This window comes from Rhinatrema bivittatum, chromosome 10, assembly GCF_901001135.1.
Source record: "Rhinatrema bivittatum chromosome 10, aRhiBiv1.1, whole genome shotgun sequence".
NCBI classification, from domain to species: Eukaryota; Metazoa; Chordata; class Amphibia; order Gymnophiona; family Rhinatrematidae; genus Rhinatrema; species Rhinatrema bivittatum.
The window spans coordinates 68,414,908-68,436,387 of record NC_042624.1 but is presented as its reverse complement, the minus strand read 5'-3'; the positions used below and the strand labels follow the sequence as shown (position 1 = coordinate 68,436,387).

Genomic DNA, 21,480 nt, shown 5'->3' with positions numbered 1-21,480 from the left:
GACATGCTAGACAAATTGCGTTTCTAGATGCCATAAGTGATTACTTCATGGAGCAACTGGTCCTAGAACTGATAAGAAGGGCAGCTACTTTAGATCTAGTCCTCAATGGAATGCATGACCTGGTGTGAAGGGTTACTGTGGTAGGGCTGCTAGACAATAGCAAACATAAAGCAATTAAATTTGACATAATCATTGGAGGGAAGACATTAAGCAAAATTACTACAGTTTCATATAACTTTAAAAAAGAGACTATGATAAAATAGGAAAAAAAATAAAAAGAGCAGATGCAAGGGTTAAAAGTTTGCAAAAAGCATAGATATTATTTAAAAATACTATTTTGGAAGCCCAGATAAAATGTATTTTATCCATTAAAAAAGGTTGAAGAAAGACCAAACAACTGCCAACGAGGTTTAAAAGTGAGGTAAAAGAGTGTTAAAGCTAAAAGGACATTCATTCAAAAAATGGAAAGCAGACCCAAATGAAGAAAAGAGGCAAGAACATAAGCACTGGTAACTTAGATGTAAACCAATAGATAGGCAGGCCAAGAGAAACTTTGAGAAAAAGTTTTCCAGCAAGGCAAAAATGAATGAAAACTTTTTCAGTACATTCAAAGCAAAAGGCCTGTGAGGGAGTCAGTTGGGCCATTAGATGAACAAGGGGCAAAAGGGGTGCTCAGTGAGAACTAGAGATGTGCATTCATTTTTGCCGAATTGGAAAATTTCAACAAAATTGTCCAATTCGGCATGTTTCAGGGAGCCCGAAAAAGATTGGGATTTTCCCGTTTTTTTGCAAAAATTCGTTTTTCCGATTAATGCGCACTAACAGGAGTCAGTGCGCGCTAACTCCCCGTTAGTGCGCGCTAACAAAAAGTAACAAAATCTAACGTTTTTTGTTAGCGCGCACTAACGGGGAGTTAGCACGCACTAACTAAAAATCGATTTTTCGCGAAAAAAAGACCCGAACCGAAAAAAACCGACATTTTCCATGGCGGCCGAAAAACGAAGAACGACACGAACACAAAAAATGATGCACATCTCTAGTGAGAACAAGGAAATAGCAGAAAAATGAATGAATTCTTTGCCTCAGTCTTTACGGAGAAGGATGTTAGGAACATATCCATACCTGAAACATGTTTAAATGGGATAATGGAGGATCAAATAGATCAGATTGATAAATTAAGGAGTTACAAATCACTGAGATCAAATGGCATCCACCCCAGAATTCTAAAAGAACTAAAACATGAAATTTCTAAGATGTTACTAATCTGTAATCTTTCATTTGAAACAGCTATGATTCCTGAAGACTGGAAAGTGACCAATGTGATATCAATTTTTAAAAAGGGCTTTAGGAGTGATCCAGGAAACTATAGACCAGCAAGCCTGTCAGTGCTGGCAAAATGGTAGAAGTCATTCTTAAAAAAAAAATCACTGGTCATAGAAATAAACATGGCTTAATGGAGAAGAGTCAACATGGCTTTAACATGGGGAAGTCTTGTCTTATCAATCTTTTAGAACTTTTTGAAGGTATAGCAGGTCCCCAATTTTGGTGCTTTATCCATAATTAGGAGTGCTACAGGTACAGGTTCAAGTCCAGATGGGAAAGAAGACTTCTCTTCTAGGGCCCCTGTTGATCACTATCTCCATGACCGCTTCACACTCTAGATCAAATATTTCCAGGAGGTGCCAGATAGTGAAAAATAAGAGCAAGAAAGTTCAAGACTGTAAGGGTTATCTCTGGCACCTAATATCCTTGCACTAGCCCTGGCTGCACTGTGGGAAAGCAGGATTGTGGAGCTGTGAGCTTTGGACCCTTGAGTCTCTCCCCAGTCTTGTCCAGGGCTTAAGTTTTTGTTTTTATAAGACCTGGAGGAATAGCATAGATCACTTCTTGTCCCCCCCTCCCCTAGAGTAGGTAGGCAGTGCAGAGCCTGAGGAACCATAAAAGCAGCAGACTCTGTAACACATAAGTCAATGAGAATGCAATGAAGTGGTGGTGGGGGCAAGAAGAAGTGTAGGCAAGTTGCAGTTATAGAAAGGGATGGGGTGAGGCAAGAGGACGCGCCTGTACAGTGCTGCAGGAGGTTACTGTCTGCTGAGCTCACCTCTGAAAGAGGCAGGTGACTGTGGAACCAGTGAGTCTTCTGGAGCGTGCAGGGACTATGCCAGGTGAGTTTATGTACTTGGGCTCAATATTGATTATCAAGTAGATCTATGGGTAAAATTTAAAGCAGTCTGAAAAAGTGGGCTTATATATAAATCATTTATCTAATTGATTAAAGCAGCAAGAATTAGGCAATCTATGTAAGAAAAGTGGGAATTAGGGTGGGTGAGTGAGGGATAGGGTGGGTTGGATATGCAGTAAATGCAACTTGTATATTTCTTCTCTGCAGCCAGCAGGTGTATAGCCAGGAGAGAGACAGCCAGGCACCTTTGAACAAGCTCAAACCAACAATATTACACCAGCTATTACAGGTACACTACCATGCATTATCCAAAGCTTTCAGACTTAGGAAATTTCAGCTTATCTGCAAAAACAACTTTGGAGAACTCCTGTTGGCTGAGGGTAGGGAGCACTTGTTGCACTTCTTGAAGTCTCAAAGAAATGTGTGGTTACACTTCAGACTGTTCGTCAAAGTAATCCATTTATTGAAAAGAGATTTCTCGTGTATACTTTCACAGATAATCTTAAAGTATATAGTTCTTCGAGAAGCCATGTTTCACATGGTTGCTGCGTCAAGAGGAACATACAGGAAATCTCATATCATAATAAAAGCCGAGTTTCAGAAAATATGTCAAGATTTTTGAACCGGATGCCACAGCATTCCCCCCGGCTTTCTGGAAAATAGTGTACTTCTTGTTCTTTCAGCTTTAAACTTACAAGACAGAGAGATAGAGAGCAAATAAAGCAGTATGGAAAGAAGGTCACTCCAGATAGACTCAAGCAATCTGGAAGCTACACAGAATGCAGCGCATATATTGACCTAGAACAATGCTTCAGGAGATACCAGAAGCTGATGGACCATGAAAGTACAGAATGAGTTCCAGAGTTACAGGCCTCGGAGACCTGGAACCAAAACTCAAGGTCAAGATGGCCTGAACCCTAGGCCCTGGCATCCCAGAAATTGCACGCACACACACACACACACCGTCACAAGCACCATGTTTACAAATAAAACAATATTTATTGTACAAAAATAATACATGAGTAAGGATGAACACAGGACCAGCTTGTGAACAATAAATATTACATATAATAATAGATAAGTGGTTCCATCTCAACTGAAAACATCACAGCAGAGAACATCCCTTGTCTGTTATCATTTGTACATATTTAATATAAAGACAACAACAACAGATGAAAGTCCAATTAATGGAGATGCATCTGTGAAGGCAAGAGTCAGAGATGATAAAGCTCAATTATTGTAATCCATTTGGCAATACATCTCTTAAAGAAAAGATCTCTTTTTATGCACCTATTAAGGCAAGAATCACAGTAGGCAAAAAATTCTGTTAAGGCAGGGATGACATCTAAGACAAAGTACTTTTCCCCAGCACTGGAGGATCAGGAGCAGAAATAGTGACAGCAGCACCTGCGGACACAGTGTAAACCATCAGCAGAAGGAGAAGCACCAGCAGGAACAGCACGAACAGTACATTATCTCTAACCCATCAACAGAAGAAGACATACCGGCAGTAGCAGAAGCAGAAACAATGTACCGTCTGTATTCTATCAGCAGAAGAAATATCAACATCAGCAGAAATAGAGATAACAACAATTGGTAGCACCAACAGTTTACTTGTCTTCAGCACAATAGAGTTGGGAGAACCTGCAGGGATGACAAACAGTAAGAGAGAAATTCTTACCTGGCAACTATTGAAGAGGCCGCTCAAGTAATTCTGGTATTCTCTCGGAATCATATTGTGGAACAGTCAGCTCCTCCCATCACAAATCTTTGGAAGAATACAATAGGTAAGACTTACAGGAAGAAAGTACAGTTTGATATCAATCACCACAACCCTACTTAGATACCACTGTTTCCAACTAGACTGACCATTTCATCAAGCTGCTCTGGCAAAACAATCACTTCCTAAAGATGTAATGGAGGAAGCTAGAGGAGCACTGTGAATTTATGCAATGTTGTCCTCTCCAGAACTATTTGTGCTTAAACTTCAGATTCAGATTGGACTGTGCATAGGAAAGTGGCTTCAGAAATAACTTAACCCAAAACTGTACACAGAAGGGCAGCTTCAGGCAAGCGTTTCTCCCAGGATCAGACAGAGAACGGTAACCATTCAAGCTCTTCATCCAGGGCTGGGCAGAGAATGGCCTTCCTGTACTTCATATGTAATATTGTTGGTTCATTGGGAAGGCTTTTTGCCAGTGAAAAGTACTTACATCTGCCATGACCCCCCCCCTCCCCCGCTTCAACCTTTGGTCCTCACACCACCATCAGAAGGGCTGCTCTTTGTTTTGTCACTTCAGTTGAGGTGGTAGAGAGAGAAGTCACTTCCAGTGGAAATATTAAACTGATGGCCATGTTCATGGTCTGTGTCAGCTCTCTCTGTGTAGTATTTTTGCTTCAGAGGGTGCAGTGATGTCATCTGCTGATGCTCTTACTCAATCTCCCAACTGAAAAACTACTTCAGTGTATGACTGCATAGCCTGGCAGGCTAGGCGCTATTTGTATCCCATATGTCACATTTCTCTTCCTAAGGCCAACCATCCCTCCATCATAGGTGCGTCATGTAGGGTTTGCCTGCTCAGGACTTCAGATGCAAGGTGGGTGGGCATCTCAACAGATTCAATTATGCCTGAGCAGATGGGATCATGTGTTGCAGTTCTAGCAGCAATGGACCCTGGCTTCCTGGAGGTTTGCATTGGTACCTGGTGTGGGTGGTACTTCAGGTATCTCTGCTGGAGATGCTTCCATTCAAAGGGTAGGTGTGCTATCCATTCAAACAGTAGGTCTACCATTGCACTTTCTTCCTCTTTCATCTCTAATTCTGAACTTTGATTTGGAGCAGAACATCCAGTTCCAGCAGTGGTCCCTCAGACAACTGTACTTCGATGAAGGAAGTTGTGTGGGTGTCTTTTGCTGTTCTTGCTATGGTTTTGGAAGCAACTTCCTCCTCCTCCTTCCACTGATCACTTGTGAAAAGTAAATATATATATTACTTGTTGTAGATAGGCATAACCCCTGTTCCACTGACTAGTAGGGCTTAGAAGTTCACTTGAGAGTGCTGGGTCTACATTCCGACCCATATTTCTCAGTTCATTTCCTGAAAGGGGGAAAAGGTAAAATTTTACAAGGCCCTAAAGCTGAATGGAGGTCTTCTGCCAAGTCTCAGTAAAAAGCAAAGAGATAACACAACAAGTTGCTGTCAGAGCAACAATAGAATCCATTGTGAGTGGTACAAGAGTACAGCCAAAGGGGTTTGGCAGGGTGCTGGGTGGGTGGGAGGGTAAGGGTTGATCTGGGGGGAAGGAGGATGAGGAGAAGCCAGAAGTAACTTTTCTTTTTTTTTTTTTTTTTTTTTTTTTTAACAAGTTTGGGGAGCAGAAGAGGAACAACAATTGGCCTTGTACCACATTACCATTTTGTGAAATATGTGGATGGGCTTGGTTGTTTTTTTGGGGTTTTTTTAACACAAGATTGTAACTTAACTGGCTATGTTATTTTGGATTCAGCCGGTTAAGCTTAAAGTTTTCCAGATTCCTGGATAACATTAGATCTCCTCATAGCCATGATTACATTTAACCAAATAACCTTTTCAGCTATTTCCAAATATCAGTTAGCTGATATTTAGATAATTTTTTGCTGGAAAATGACATCCAACTAAAATTTAGCCAGATAAGTGACTTTGACATTAAGGCATTCGCATTTCTCTGGATAATTCAAAAGTTAACCAGATAAACGACTTTAAATATCAGTCCCAGAGTCCTGAAAAAATACACAATACAGATCAGTAGCAATGCAAATTCCAATGCCCCTTCCTCCTCCCTTGCTTCCAAGTCACTTTTGACACCATCACTCAATGTATCCTTTTCTCCAGGATGCGCTCTATTGATATTGCTGGTTCTGTGATTTCATTGTTTACATCATACTTAACATGTCGTTCTCAACAAATAAAAATTGGGTCAGAAATTTCAACTTGGATCCCTCTGACCTCTGGTGTACTACAAGGCTCGGTGTTATCAGCAGTGCTTTTCAACATCTATCTGACTCCTTTATATTGGCTGCTTGTCAGCCTTGGAGGACACTATAAATTGTATGCAAATGACATACAATTTTTTTTCCCCTTGAAGGATACTTGGAATCTCACAGAACAATTCATCTCATCATGTCTTACAACCATTCATGACTGGCTTTTTCAAACAAACTTGCCTTAAATGCCCTGAAATCCGAAATTATGATCCTATCTTGGTTCCCTCTTTCTTATGCTCCTAAAAAAATTGTCTTAAAATATCAAAATATACCCAGATCCAAAACAGTTCATAATCATGGTGTTCTCATTCATCGGTCTCTCTCTTTGCATGCTCATATCAAAGGCCCTTACATAAACTTCGTTTTTCAAGCTGCGACTCTTACGCCATTTAAAACCATTTCTGGATCCTCCTGATTTTCAAACGGTTCTTCAATTGCTTCTTTTCTCTGGTTTGGATTATTGCAATGCACTTTTCACTGGTTTGCCTGCTTATATAACTTGACCTTTACAGATTATCCAAAATTCTGCTGTCAGGCTATTAACGGGAACACACATACGCAAACACATCACCCCAGGCTATTAACGGAAACACACATACGCAAACACATCACCCCAGGCTATTAACGGGAACATACATACGCAAACACATCACCCCAGGCTATTAACGGGAACATACATACGCAAACACATCACCCCAGGCTATTAACGGAAACACACATATGCAAACACATCACCCCGGGCTATTAACGGGAACATACATACGCAAACACATCACCCCGGGCTATTAACGGGAACATACATATGCAAACACATCACCCCGGGCTATTAACGGGAACATACATACGCAAACACATCACCCCGGGCTATTAACGGGAACATACATACGCAAACACATCATCCCAGGCTATTAACGAAACACACATACGCAAACACATCACCCCAGGCTATTAACGGGAACATACATACGCAAACACATCACCCCGGGCTATTAACGGGAACATACATATGCAAACACATCACCCCGGGCTATTAACGGAAACACACATACGCAAACACATCACCCCGGGCTATTAACGGGAACATACATACGCAAACACATCACCCCAGGCTATTAACGGGAACACACATAGGCAAACACATCACCCAGGTTTTGCAAATGTTACATTCACTCCCAATTTCATTTTGGATACAATTACTGTTCATACCCTCATTCATAATATTCCTTCACAGTGGATTGCAGCGACACTAAAAATTCATTCTCTCCAGAACTTAATGCTCTTCCAGTCAGTACATTCTAGATACTCCCTCTCCTCGGGCAGCCCATCTTGAAGAGACTAGGGAACATGCTTTCTCCATTGCCGGCCATTTTTATGGAACTCCCACCCAAAAGAGATAAGAACAATAACAGAACCAAAGTTTTTCTGGAAAGCTCTTAAAACCTATTTATTTCAAAAGGCATTTTCCATTTCAGCACTATAAATTCATCCATATTGACAATAGTTGGGTCTATCAGCACTGTCCAAGTCTATAATTTTGTTTGATTTTTTCATTGTTGATTGATTCTTATGTAATTTTATTATGTGCATTTTCTTGTCACCACCCTGAATGTAGGAAGGGCAGGTAATAAATATTTCAAAATAAATAAATGTCTTTTCCCAAAAACAGTGTGGCGTCTTCTGTGACCATTTCAGATTCTCCTTGCATCAGTCTATGCTCCAGCCCTTTGGGAATAGCTCCATTTTCTTCTCTTTCTTCTTCTCTCCACAGTCTGCAGTCTCAAATTTTTCTTTCATTAAAAAAAAATTAGATTACAGCTACAATAGATTATAGCTGTGGATTTCTAGTATACTAGTACAGGGTTTGGTCACAAAAAAAGAGATTTTTCAGAGGATGGAGCTTTCTTTCTTTTGTGTGCAAAAGGGGAAACTCTCCAGATCTCAGAAACAGCAAATGCACAAAATAAAGGAACAGGCACAGTCAGGCCCGATACAATACCCGTGCAGAGAAAACAAGCGCTCAGGATTGAGCGCCCAATTTCCTAACGCACACCCATCCACTTCTCATGGGCACGCAGTGCAGTAGGCAAATGAACCTCCTCAGCATTGGGCACCTAGGAGAAGTGGCAGTGTGCGGATTAAGAAAACGGACGCTCTTAAATTGAGCATCCGTTTTCCTAACCTGACCGCCGTCAATACATTTTTTTTTTCACACTGCTGCTTTCTAGGGTTCCTCTGACTTAACATTGCCACAATATTGTCGGAGGAACCATAGAAAAGCAGTATTTTTCTGCTTTTTAGTTCAACTTTTGGGGCTCCTCAAATCTTAATGCCAGCTCCGGGCTGGAGTTAATTTGTGAGGGTTAAAATGCGCTCGTCGAGTGCACGGTTGTTTTTTACATCGCGGGTACTATCTTAAACCTCCCTCCCATAGGTTTAGGGAAATGTAAATGAAATTATTGTGAGGGATTATAACTCCCAACACTATTGTTTTTGTGCACTTTTTCACTTTACTACCTGTTTTAGTGCACCATGCATATCATTAGATTAGTATATCAGTAGGAAAGCTAAATTTTAGCAGATAGCTAACAATTGTGAACTAATTTTTAGTGCTAATTTTTAACTACCATTTTATTTCATCGCCCCATTGGTGCAGTGAGGAAATGCAGAGCCCTGCATTTCACTACATACTACACACATTTCAGACTAAAATGGCTCTGGGGATTGTAGCCAGAATTTGTGTTTAGTTGGGGGTGGGGGAGGCAACCAAGTGGAAAAAACAAGCCACCAGCTTCATTTTTAGTGGGAACCCAGTTTTTTCTCCCATGAAACGACTCATGGTTCTTTCTGTCCCACTAAGAGCCTTATCAAAAAATGACTTTTCCCTATTGTGTGCCTATGGAAAGAAAAATCTTTGTTGAATAAGACCCTGACTCATCTTTCCAACACTTTTGTTATCTATCAGTTCTCTCACCCCTCTTCTTATTGTCCTCATTATCTCCACCCTTCTTCTTCTCCTCATTCCCTTTTCATTTCTTCCCTCTTTCTACCTTGCCCTTCTCTCTTATCCTACTCATTTTTCCTCCATTATATCATATGATGTGAATAACAGATTTGTACCAAAATAGAATGTAGATTTTGTGTGATTAACGTTGCAGGCCTTCCAGCCTACCAGCTCACTAAGCAAAGGATTGTTTACATATTTCAGACAGATTTAATTGCTAGTGTCACTAAGTGAGTGGTTCTGCTGCCATCAAGCCTCATAGAAATGTAAATATGAGCTATAGTATAAGCTATCAAAACTTCGGTTTGATTCAGTGAGAGCTGGTGCAATTTAATACACTAAGTAGGACTGCAAATGAATTAATCTTGCAAATTACAAATTGGAATATTTTCCTAACCAGATTATTAAATCCTCTCACCTCTCCTAGTCATATTTTTGACCCTCTTTAACTATTTGCATCCAAATTCAGTCTCCTCCACCCCCCTCAATGCTGGGTGTGTATCACTCTAGTGCTATGTTCCCCTCCAAAGCTGCCTTGACCTCTTCTCCACCTCTTTTTCCCAAAATTTCATTATCTCATTACCCGATTCTTCATATTTCCATGCCAATTCATTGTCTTCCTCCGTTTGTGTTATTCTCTCATCCATTTGTGCTTCTTCTCTCTGCACATCTCTCTCTCTCTCATCGGTTTGCATCTTTCTGTCTATCCATTCCTTTTCTTTTATCACCTCTCTCTACCTCTATGTAGCACATCTCTTTCCTAGTCTTGCTTTCACTTCCTGCAAGACCCTTTTGGGGGGAGGGGGGGAAGAAAAATCACCACCTCACCCCTTGCACAGATTTCGCTTGTAACAGGAAGCTCACGTTGAAGGAGAGGGTGGAGGCGGGACGCCAGAGGTTCAGTCAGCACAAGAGGGCCGCTGAAGGCCCCTTGCTGATTTTTATTGTGCCCTTCAGCAGGTTTGCGATGACATGGGGAGGGAGAGATGCCCTGAGAAAAGGAGTTAGGCAGAAAGGAAAGGTTAATACCCCTAACTAAATTAAGCCATTTTACATAGATGCAGTTCCAACACTGCTCTCTACATTAATGGTGGGGGTGGAAGGGAAATAGAATAAGAAAAGGTTACTAAGAGCCAAGAGAAACAGATAAGTATGTGAGAGAAAAAAAAAAGTGCAAAAGCTTGCTGGGCAGACTGGATGGGCCGTTTGGTCTTCTTCTGCCGTCATTTCTATGTTTCTATGTTACCCTCCATCTCCTGCAGGGAGAAGCAGAGAGGATAACCCCCCTCCCTCCCCCATTGCCTATGAATGCATGCCCTGTTAATTTGGCCCTGCACAGTTTACAATATCTGTTAAATTCCTTACGTTTCAACCAACCATGATGAACCCTCTGCTCATCCCAGCAAACGTTGTTCCAGCTTCCTTCTTTCTTTCAAACTGGAAGAAACTATGGGGGTCCATATTCAGTGGGACGTTTAGTGGACAAGTCATCTGGCTACAGGTAGCCGGATAACTTGTCCCGTATATTCAGAGGGAAAAAAATCCCGCTGAATATACTTTCTTAAATTTATATGACTAATCGTAGCCAGACAATGTTACACATAGCCGGATATTCTTTTTGAATATTGCTGGTTATGTATAAAGTTATTCAGCTATGGTTAGCTGTATAACTTGAGACTAAAAAGGATATATTCAAAAAAGAATATATCCAGTTAAGTTACGGTGAAGAAAAAAAAATCCCAATTGGCCTGTCCCCCCCGCCTCCCTCTCACCCAAGTTGCAAAGGCCCTCAGGGACTGACCTTTCCACCCCCAAAAATGGCCCATTTAATTAAAATAAAAACCACCACCACCCGCTACTCCAACTTCCCCTTAAATGCACAAATTTACAAAGTATACAGATCCAGACCATCTTAGGAATCTTCTTGTAGAGTAAATACCGGATAGAAGGCAAATAACGAGTTTCATTGTAATGTACTTGTATTTTAAAATTTATTTGCCTAATAATTAATATTCACTCTATTCATGAGGAGACCACTTAGATTTATCTTTAGTTTGTTTCAGGACTTGTACATGTAATAATATTATTTAAGATGATTGTACTTATATTTTGATAATATTACAAATGACAAGATCCGTTATTTCCTGTAAATGCATATTGAAAATTCATAAATAAAAAATAAATAAATAAATGCACAAATTTTAAATTTCGCAGTCCTCAGAGTCACCCCCTCCCCCAACACCCACCCCAACTCTTTCCCTTTTCTCACTCCCTGCCCAGTACTTTTATTTAAAGTTGATGGCCAGGATCATGGTTGCCTCCTACCACGATCCGGGCCCGTTGCTTCTGGTGACGCCTCTGCCATTGCTAGGCAACCCTCGTCTTCCAGCAGGTCTAAAGTTATATGGCTAACTTAGCTGGATATACCCGATATTCAGCTAAGTTAGCCGATTACGGGACCCCTCCCCGGAACGCCCCCAAAATGTCCAGCTAAATTATATGGGCCAGGGAAAGCATACAGAATGGGGCCAGAAGTGTGCAGTTCACCCCACTTCTTCTGTCTTCCAGTGCTCCTTTGGCATGGTGCCCAGCTGTAGTGATGCTCCTGCTCTTGCTTACAAAACAAACAAAAAAACTATCTAAAACTATTTATCCCTCATTTAGAATACCAGCAGCTCCTGCATGGAATATTAGAATTTGTCATGCACCTCATTTAATAAATTGGCATGAAGGTGTAACGATGGCCCTAGAGAAAGAATGCACTGGGCAGCGAGCATGAATTTGTCATTGCAGTAGCACGCACCGTAAGACATGTTTCAGGTCATTTTGACTCACTGTGAGTCTTGTCATAGTCAATAGATTTTCTGAGATGTCCCGCAGCAATGTCTCTTCTATCCCATGATTTAATGAAGAAAACAATGAGCGACATATCTGTAACCAGTGAGCAGCTCTCTCAAGAAACAACACATTTACAGCTGTTGGGCAGATAAGTTCCAAACTCTCCAACTAGGATAATTGTTTCAGGTAAAACCTCAGCTGGGTCAGATTATTTTCACATGCTGTCATTTTTTTGATTCGGGTTTCCACTTTTGCCACTTTTTAGGAGTAGGCCTGCATTATTTGAAAGTTCTCTCACTAGCACTGATCGCCTCTGTGGTAAGGCAGCAGTATCTCTCCCCACAGTACTGCCTTGAAGGATATGGAAGTTAGAATTGGCTCAGTTTCAGTAGCCAAACCTTTCTGAAAGGCTCCAGGCGAATGAGACGTATCTAACGTTAAGCATGTGTGCACTTAAAACACGCGTGCCACTCACATGCATGCCCACATCGGCACTTGTTACATTTTCAGACATGTATAACAGCTCACATTTGCTAAAGTGTCTCTTATTCAGTGCAGAGCAATAAACATGCCATGATAATGAATGTCTTAACAACTTATTACATTCTCCAGTTAATTAATCACTAAAGCTAAACACACTGTCTCACTCTCCTAATGCGCTAATGCTCTAATTATTATGCCTCAATTAGGGGAATGCCGGTGCTCTGGTGCTTGGAAAAAGAGTGTCTGCTTTGGGAGGACACTAATCAAGAAAAACAGAGAAGGAGGCAGGGAAAGTGAAAAAAAAAAAAAAAAAGATCCAATTTAATGAGGGCTTATGTCTGGCTTTAGGCAAGAAACTGACAGGCCCTGTTTGAATCTTACAGTTGAATGAGCATGGAGCCATCTGCAGTGGTTATATGTTGTACCTCATAGTCATTTTAAAAAAGGTGTCCGTGCACAGGGAGAAAAGAGTGTGGGAGGGGTGTCTCACAAGTCCTGTACGAGCAATGCTTTTAGCACAGAGCAGAAGATCTCCAGGGCAGCGGTGGCCACCTCTGGTCCTCGAGAGTCGCAAACAGGCCTGGTTTTCAGGATGTCCACCCATTGTTGTGCATGAGATAGAGTTGCATGCACTGCCTCCATTGTATGCAAATCTATCTCATGCATATTCATTGTGGATACCCTAAAAAAACCTGGCCTGTTTGTGGCTGTCAGGGACCGGAGATGGCCACCGGCTCTAGGGTATGAGTGCCTAGCCCCACACTTGCTGTGATTCTTACACATGTTTTCTCTGTCTGCCAGACCTTTTTCGTCAACCTCTGTCTCCAAGCTTCACAATGTGAAACCTGTTCTTTCTACTATGAAGAAATGCCACATCCAGGACTAGAACCTCCATCAAGGTGAAAATAATTTTACTTCGTAAGCTAAAGGTGAATGCATGCTAGCTGTGGAGCGGCCGGCACTATTGTTCAAGCTTCGGTCTTTCAGTTTTTAAAGCCGTTCATTAGACATCTCCTTATAACATTTAACACTGGGGCATAAAGGAAAAACTTTTCTCTGCCTAAGTATTATTATGACAGCACTACTATCTCCTGTTTTTTTGGTTTTTGGTTTTTTTTGCAATCTCAGTCATTTAGAGGGAGTCATATTGCTCCCTCTTTATGCCATAATGTCATTTTGAAAGCTGCCTTGCTATTGCCTGAGCTACCAATTAGATGACCATAGAAATGAAAGACTGCTGTTCTAATTTCTATATGACCAGGTCACTTGTCAGGTCTTGATGACTTGTTTTTAAATTACCGGTGGATGTCTTCTCTGAGGTTACAGTTTTCAAAGATTTCCAACTATCCTTAATGCCAAGAGCCCTGCTAGCAAAAGTAGTAACTATGAGGTAGTGTTGGAGGAACTTCTGAACTTCCACACTCTCTTTTCACCTGGGAGATTATACTAGCGAGAAAACTGAAGTAGATACTTTTTTCTAACAGCCAGCTATTCTTTTTTATCACTTTTTTGGTAGATACGTGAGAAAATACAACTATCTTGCAATGTAATTCATACGTTTATAGGCTAACCTTTCCAAAGGATATTCATGGCATACTAGAGTTCAGGCATACATCCCTGCCCAATCTAAATTGTCCCCTGAAGCAATGAGAAATAAAGTGACTTGCCTAAAGTCACAAGGAGTGTCTGCAAAGTGAGATTTGAACCCTAATCCAAGGGAGATGACCGAGAATCAACATCAGAAAATATTTCTTCACAGAAAGGGCCTGGAATGCCCTCCCCAAAGAAGTGGTGAAGATGAGAACAATAATGGAATTCAAGAGGGCATGGGATAAGCATTCCAGTACCCTAGAGCAGTGTTTCCCAACCCTCTCCTGGAGGCACACCTAACCAGTCGGGTTTTCAGGTTTGCCACAATGAATATGCATGAAATAGATTTGCATACCCTGGGTCTCCAACATATGCAAATCTATATCATGCATATTCATTGTGGCAAACCTGAAAACCCGACTGGTTAGGTGTGCCTCCAGGAGAGGGTTGGGAAACACTGCCCTAGAGGATGGAAATGAAGAAATAAGGTAACCTATATTAACTTTAGGTGTAACACTTAAGACTGAGGTAACCTGCATGGAGCAGCAGGTACTACCTTTAACATAGGGGTGATCAGCCCACACAATTGAGGCCACAAATTCATGGCTAGGTTGTGGCCTAGAGCAATCATTTATGAGTCAGTTGCGCACTTGCAGACCAATCAGCCTTGATGCTTTTCACGTAACTGCAACAACACTCTCCACTTGGATGGCAAGAGGAAAAAGAGGAAATAAATTCAGAGACAGCCAATTCTAGGCCCCGACTTTCATGGTCAGGGCATTAGGGAAAAAGCACAGGACTGCTTCTAAGTCCAAAAGCAGAGCATGTTCAAGCAGCATTGTCTAAATTATCAAGAAGTCTGTTCATCCCATAAAAATGTTGCTAGCAGTAATTTTGTTATGGGTTTGACAGTTGCTTGGTTTTGATTGTAAATATTACTACCCTCAACATAAGGCTTGGGGGATAACTTGCACAAGGTGGCAGTTACTACCATAAGAAACTTGCTGGGCAGACTGAATGGACCATTTGGTCTCTTTCTGCCATCATTCCTATGTTATGTGTTAATATGGTTTCCCTGGTTCTTAGCCCATTGCTCTAACCATTTGCTCACAATTTCTCCTTACAATTGATCTGAAAGAGACTATCAATGTCAACTCAGATTCTTAAAATATTTCATCCGTTCTCCAGTTAATTGCTGGGTTCTGCGCTTTGGTTGAAAGAATTTGGGAAGGTGGCTATTAAGTCTATATATTTATTTATTTATAATTTATGTTCTACCTTTAGGGGGATCAGCCATACTAAGCAGATTACAATATACCATAAACAAACCCACCGGGCACAGGCTAATGAGGCTGGACCAAATACTGTGAGATATTACATTTGAACTAGCCCCAAGGAAAAGGTTCAGAGGATAACAAAGTCTTTAAATTCTTCTGAAACTGCACATAATCAGATATTCATGCAGTTTGGCTGGCAGAGAGTTCCACACTGCAGTCCCTACCACTGAGAAGGCATGACATTGCGTCTCTTGCAAGTGGGCCTGCTTTAAGGATGGTATAATTAATAACCACTTAACCACAGAGTGAAGGGGGGTATAAGGAATTAGCACATTAGAAAGACAAAACAGGTCCATCCTGTCATGGGGCGCCAGGCTGGAGTCAGGATACACTCCCATAGGAGTGGTACAGGACTACAGGTCTGGACAAGTGCTAGTCTTCTGCCTAGCCAACCCCCTCACCGCAGGTTGAGCCCTTGGGTTCTGGGAGATGGTAAGGCTTGTCTCCTGATGAATATCATGGCTGGTCTCAGCTGGAAACTCGGCTAGTGGTGGGGATTGGCAGGAGCTTGATACAGACAGGGCTGGAGGCTGAGCTGATACTGAAGACGTGTCAGTTGCTAGAGACAGACAAGATTGAATACAGACTCAGGCTGGGGACTGGATACAGAGTACAAGCTAAACCAGGGACAAGGGCAAGGACTGGGAATAAACAAGGAACTGGATAGGACAGTGCAAGACAAAACAAAGACTGGACAGAGAATCACAAGACAATACAAGGACTGGACAGGACTGGACTAGACAAGACTAGGCAGTAATGAACAGGGAAGCCCAATAGGACACAAGGTTGGCTAGGAAAACCTAGCAGACCTGGAAGCTGTAAGGTAAGGCAGAAAGGTCCAGGAGGCCAGGGAGCAAGGCAAGGAGGCCTGGAGCCAGAGAGCAAGGCAAGGACACTTGGGAGGCCACAAAGAGGCCTGGGAGGTCATAGGGTGAGAAAGGAGGCCAAGAGAAACCACAAGGCAAAAACTCTAGGAAGACTGCAAGGCAAGACAGGAGGCCTGGGTAGGCCGCAAGGCAAGGCAGGAAAGTAAGAACAATGTGGCCAGGCCAGGCAGCCAAGGTGACTCAATGAAAAGGCATCAGTGGACTGGACAGGATGTCTTAAGTAGAACAGGAACTGCTGATTCCGGTAGTCATTGAGGAGATGGCTTGGATAGCTGGGAGCAGAGCTCGCTGGAGGCCTCTGGTGGTGGGGATGCATCATAGCATTTAGAACCAGGGCACAGTGAGAAGTACATCAGGCAAAACCGTGATGCATCCTCATTTATGGCATGAGACACCACACATAGAACATTACATTTAATCCTATAATCCAACAGACCTTTTTCAGTGTGGGAATAACATGATCCCTCGTGGACCTACGCAATGTAAAGCAAGCAGCTGCATTTTGCAGAAGCTTTAGTTACCTGAATCAATAGTTGGACAGTCCTGCATAAATTATATAATTAGATAAACAATAATCCAGAAGTATACATAACTAGTACCATAATACTTGTTAAGCAAAAGTTCTACACCTTGATCACTTGTTTTTGATTTATTTAAAGGAATGCCAACTCCGGTCCTGATTTTACCTACAATTCTATGATTGGTAATGAGGCTTATTCCAGAACTGGGACAGCCTGTCCTGAAAATATAGAAGCCAGCTGATATCCTTTACCTGGCATTCTCTTCAGTCTATGATCAGCTTATATAGTGTAAGACAGAGCAGTGATGGGGGGAAATGTCCATTACTTGAACTCCTTGTAAAATGTAAATGTTTAAAATTTACGTAACTGATGATAGTGAGCACCTAGATGCTGAAATTTTGCTGCAGTTGTTAATTTCTTCCTTAAAGGTTTCTTTCTATGGCTCCTAAACATAAAGAGAAGGTGAGGGTTTTCCGCACCGAACAAACTCGCCTTCCAGGCCAGCAAGTGATTACATCATTCATGTCCCCATTGTAGGGAAGGTGAAGAAGTGCTGACCCAGCGCCCCCCACCCAAGACTACACTCTGGTTATCAGGAAGCTGCACCAGCGCTTGATCATGATGCCACTTCAGTGCCAGTGGGGGAGGGGCCTGAGGAGGTCTCAGCATCCGTACCAACACTGTCAGCACAGGAGTCGTCTTTCTGCATCTTAGACATGCTGCGGCAAATCCTGGATAGTCCGCTGGGTTCGCATTCTGAATAGACTGCAGCTGCTTTCTGGGTTTGTTTGTTCCGCTGCTGAAAAAAACAGCTGTAGTAACTCTGGATTTCCTTTGGGAGTTAATGGCTAAGTTTAGTCGGACTCTTCTTGTTTCAGCCATAAAAATGGATTATTTTTTGCTTTGAAGCTGGAACTGCAGGTTTCCAGAGAGGAGCATGAAAAACAATTAAAGAAGATTTGGGGAAAATGCAGGTGATTCAGTCAACTGTGATTCAAGAAAGAGGAGCCCTTTCACGAAGGATTGAGACTTTAGAAAATTCATCGAGAAGGCTTAATCTTCGCATATTAAATTTCCCGAAAATAATGGGGGGAACTTCCTTGGGTAACTTTTAGAAAAATATCTTGTGGAGGCTCTACATTTGCCCTCTGAGATGCTTCCTCCTTTAAATAAAACAATTTTTTGCCATCTTCTCCACGTTCTAATGCTTTATCTGAGCAAGATGTTCTTCATTAAACTTAACTGAGATTCTGGAATAATCTGGGCCTGAAATTATAGAGCGGGCTACTCTCATTGCTTCTATTACAACTGAGTCTGATGTAAGCAAAGTGATGGCTGAATATTTTACGAAATTAAATGTAGACTTTCTTGGTGAAAAAGTGAGAATATACCCAGGTTTATCAAGGCTGACGCAGGAGAGAAGAAAGTTTTTATTGGCTCTCAGGAAAGATACTTTGCTTTCGGGTGCTTTATTCACCCTACCATATCCTTGTAAATGCTTTGTGAAATACCATACAGGTTGCTTTCTTTTCTTTCCTCTTCTCCTGAGCAACTTAAATCTAACATCTCCTGCTCCCTTAAAGGTGAATTTTAAAACCTTGATGCGCGCCTCAATTAGGAAATGAGCGAATATGTTGAACTGGCGCGCAGCAAGCGAATTTTAAAAGCCATCGGGGTATGCGCGTGCAGGCCAGTGCATGCACAAATGAAAAGCTTCCAAAAGGGGGTGGGATATGGGCATGGTCTAGGCAGGACACGGGCGTTCCTGGATTTTAAAATGAAATTAGCGGATAAATATGTACGCGCACTGGTGCAGACCAGGGTTCCCTGCCACGTAACTTTACATCTGCTATGGAATATATGTAACTTATTAAACAAAAAAATCTACGCAGATCAGCGGGGTTTCAAAAGTCCGGACTAACAGGAGGAGGGGGGTTGGAAGCCCTATCTCTTAACTGGCTGAACTGGGAACAAACTGGGAATACTGGCAATGGCATCGGCGCGTGTGCCTATTAAAATCCCCCCACTTACGCAGTAGAAGTAGCATTTGCATGCATGGGCATGCGTCCACTTAAAATTGAGCACATATGCGAGCGGTCAGGCTATTTTATAACACGCGTGCTTATAAGTGCATATGTTATAAAATGGCTGCGTCCCTGGGCGCTGGACGATGAACACCGCTTTGAAAGTTACCGTCCCTGGGAACTAGTAGTTTTATTTTTTGTTAATCAAAGGAATCTTTTTGGCTCACAATTGTCTTTGCATTTGTTTGTTTATATTCTCCTTAATTTCTCTCTTCCCGCTTATTGTTTTCTTTAAAGAAGGGGGTTATTTACCTGGAAGGATAAAATAAGTGTATTGTTTGTAAAATCGATTCCCTTTTTTATCCCCGTGTTACTATACAAAGCTTTGTGCTTTCTTAATTTGAAATTGAATAAAGTTAAAAAAATGTACATAGTTGTAATTTTGTCATACTAACAAGTTGCTACAATTTTTGTCTAATAAATAAATATATTTGTCTCCATTTGATAGCCCTCTCAGAAAAATTCCTGGAGCAGGTGTGTGTGTCCCCCCCCCTCCCTCCTCCACACTATCCTTACTCTGACCCTGGTATAAGGCAGTAGCAATCCAGCAGATAGAGACACTTTTTGTAATAAAACAAGTCCTTCATATTTTGTAATATACGGACAAGCTACAACACGCTCTGTTAAGTATATATAAAGATCTTTGTTACCGTAAAGTCTTGGCACATGTTTAATGATAGAATTTTTGATCTATTCCTAATAGTAATATTTGTGCCTTATTGTAAACCGTTATGATGGTACCCAACTGAATGACGGTATAGAAAAGTCTTAAAATAAATAAATAAATAAATATTATAAATGAGGTTTTTGTGCTAGCTAACTGGCATAGAATTCTGTGACTCATTTTCTTAGTGGAAAGCCACGTATGCTACCATCAGTACGCTGTGACTTTCAAGACAGAAACATTTTACTTTTCACTTTATCATGTTTCTTCTGAATTTTAAATATGCAATGACTATGATATGATAGAAGGATACCCTTCTGCAAAGAAGCAAAGGCAAGGAGGAAGACTAAGAGCACAAAGGTCCCAATTAAGTCATCAGGGAAATTCGGAGTCATTCCTAGTTCTTGAATTCCCAGCAATGTTCATCACAGGCCCGAATACTCAGTACAAAATGCAAGATTATAAATCCAAGAACACTTAAGCACAGAAGGTAAAGCAGTAGAATTGACCCATAGTATCTCTGAAAATGAAGGCTTAGTTGACAGTTCTGTAAGATAATATGACCTGCCCTTATGGATTGCCTCTTAGGGATGTGCTGCCATTTTAAATCAAGAAAACAACAATGACATTTGTGCTTTGTTTTGTGTTGTTTCCCCATCTGAAACACATAAAACTACAAAATGTAGTTTTGTTTCTATCATTTTAGCATATGCAAAAACCATTTGGTGCATCATCTGGCATGTGCTAAAACAGCAGAAATTAAAAAAAAAATTGAAAACAAACAGAAATTAAAGTTTTTTTTCCATGCTTGCCTCTGTTGTGTATTATATTGTTTGATAGGTGTGCTGTTAGGTTTCTTTTTACATTTCAGCTCTGTAAAGTTAGCAGTACCAAAATAAAATCTATTTCAATATTAACAATAGAGCTGTAATATGCCCTCCTTCCGTGGAGGAGATAGGTTAGCGGAGCCTTATAAATTGTTCAATATTTATTGGACTGAAAGAAGACGTCTTCTTTCAGCCCTATTAACCAAAGATGGAGCCCCATACAATTTAATGAGGAATATACATATTAAAGAAGGCAATCTTTTCTGGGCCTAATTATAGACCTACATCCATGCAGACCTCAGTTCTCTAGTGCATTGATTTAAAGCTATAACTTTGCTGTTCCAGGGTTTCTGCTCAGTGGGAACTATAATGCTGAAACAGTATTTAATTATAAGCTGCAAGAAAACAGAGCACACATCTCCATGGTAATTCAATGTTCATTATTATTAAGAATTTGATTTCAAGTACATGTTGCAGGACACCTCACTGGTGCATGGCTGTATGAAGAGATCAAGCTATATTTCATGCTTGTTTATTTAGAGAAAAGTTGCCTTTTTCCTTATTTAACTCACACCTTTGCATTGACAGCGCAAGGTAAGTTACATTCAGGTACCAAAGGTATTTTCCTATCCCCAGAGAGCTTGTAATCTAAGGGCCTGATTCACTAAGCTGTTTTTCCATAGATACAAAATGGGAAAAAAAAGCCTTAAAGGTGAATTTTAAAAGCCTGACACACACATTAATTAGGGGATGCGTGAATATGTCAGGCTCGTGCACACAGAGCGGATTTTAAAAGCTGCCCGGATGTGGACGTAAATGCTGCAGGGTGCACATCTCGGACGTTTTCAGAAAGGGGCGGGACACGGGCATGGTCTGGGCAGGGAATAGGCATTTCAGGGCATGAAGGGTTTTAAGCATAAATACTTAAAACAATCTGGTGCATTCCAAGGCCCCCTGCTGTGGCTCCCTGCCATGTAACATTACTGCTGTTATGGATGCTGTGTAAGTTATTAAATAAACATAAATAGGCATATCTGCACAGT

The 21,480-nt window shown here is 41.3% G+C and overlaps 1 long non-coding RNA gene across 4 annotated transcripts in view; it reads right to left on the bottom strand.

Moving 5' to 3' along the window:
* Positions 1-21,480, bottom strand: part of LOC115100480 — a 241,054-nt gene that overhangs the window by 110,106 nt on the left and 109,468 nt on the right. For 2 of the 4 annotated variants that reach the window (XR_003859095.1, XR_003859097.1), the window contains 2 exons: positions 3,864-3,950; positions 3,211-3,726 (listed from right to left, as the gene is read on the bottom strand). This is a non-coding gene — a long non-coding RNA (uncharacterized LOC115100480). Of the gene's footprint in view, positions 1-3,210; positions 3,727-3,863; positions 3,951-21,480 lie in introns of those variants that run through there. The other 2 variants (XR_003859096.1, XR_003859098.1) reach the window with 2 other exon arrangements.